Source organism: Schistocerca nitens, chromosome 5 (genome assembly GCF_023898315.1).
Source record: "Schistocerca nitens isolate TAMUIC-IGC-003100 chromosome 5, iqSchNite1.1, whole genome shotgun sequence".
Lineage (NCBI taxonomy): Eukaryota > Metazoa > Arthropoda > Insecta > Orthoptera > Acrididae > Schistocerca > Schistocerca nitens.
In genome coordinates, this window is record NC_064618.1 from 871,871,431 (window position 1) to 871,873,022 (window position 1,592).

A 1,592-nucleotide genomic window follows, 5' to 3' on the forward strand; every position below is an offset into this window, starting at 1 on the left:
CTAGACCGGCAAGGGAACTTGCTGTTCCAACAGGACAATGCACGTCCGCATGTATCCCGTGCCACCCAACGTGCTCTAGAAGGTGTAAGTCAACTACCCTGGCCAGCAAGATCTCCGGATCTGTCCCCCATTGAGCATGTTTGGGACTGGATGAAGCGTCGTCTCACGCGGTCTGCACGTCCAGCACGAACGCTAGTCCAACTGAGGCGCCAGGTGGAAATGGCATGGCAAGCCGTTCCATAGGACTACATCCAGCATCTCTACGATCGTCTCCGTGGGAGAATAGCAGCCTGCATTGCTGCGAAAGGTGGATATACACTGTACTAGTGCCGACATTGTGCATGCTCTGTTGCCTGTGTCTATGTGCCTGTGGTTCTGTCAGTGTGATCATGTGATGTATCTGACCCCAGGAATGTGTCAATAAAGTTTCCCCTTCCTGGGACAATGAATTCACGGTGTTCTTATTTCAATTTCCAGGAGTGTATATACGAGGTGTGATCAAAAACCAAAAGGAATTTTGATTGTCGCTGCCTTTATACATCCGACTTTTAATTTTTTTACCTTGTTGTTGCACATGTTCCTGCTGTAAGATTGCATTTTCGGCTGTTTTCACTATTTAGTTTTTTGTTTGACAGATAAAAAGGTTGTACGTGTTTTCATGCGCTAGGCGAAATTTTGGTTTCGAAAAAGATGGATCAAACAATTTTCATTAAATTTTGTTTGACAAATGGAATAACGTGCAACACCGCATTCGAAATGTGTCTGTGGCTTTTGGCGAGTCAACTATCAATATGTTTACGAGTGGTATCAACGTTTCAAAGAGAGGCGAGAAGATGATGAAAACAACATCCGCCCTGGACGCCCTAGCACAAAATTTACTGACGACAATGTGGAAGAAGTAAAGAAAATGGTTCTAGGAAATCGCCAAATAACTTTCAGAGAGGTCACTGATGATGTCGGCATATCCTTTGGCTCGTGTTACGTAATTTTTCGGATGTTTCGGGCATCAAACGTTTGCGTGAAGCAGTCCGAAGAAAACGACCAGAATTAGAGCAAAACCACTCGTGAAAACTGAATCACGATAATGTTCGTGACTTTTTGGCAAGAAACAAAACTCTTATGTTGTCTCAGCGACGGTATTCGCTGAGCATGGGCTTCTGTGACCTCTTTATTTTCCCGTGGCTGAAGAGAACCTTGAAAAGGTATAGTTTGGCCACCATTTATGACAATTTAACAGAATCGCTGAAGGAGCTGAACCCCATAACGAAAAGTGAGTTCCAGAAGTGCTTCCAAGAATGCAAAAAGCGCTGCCAGAAGTGTGTTATATCTGAGAGCGATTAAGTTTGAAGGGGAAAAAGTTGATGTTGATGAATAAATACAGAAAAACAAAATTTCCTCTACTTTTTGATCATACCGTATGTGCAATCGCAGCTGGCAGGAGATTCTCGAGTGGGAGCTTTCCTGGCCTCTTAAACCGTGGCGGCAGCGTAACCATTGGAAATGACAAGGTGTTGTTGCCCTGGCTTTCTTGTTTCGTCAGTGCCCCAGAAGCACTGTCGATGTTGTAATGAGCCACAGGTCTGGCTATCAGT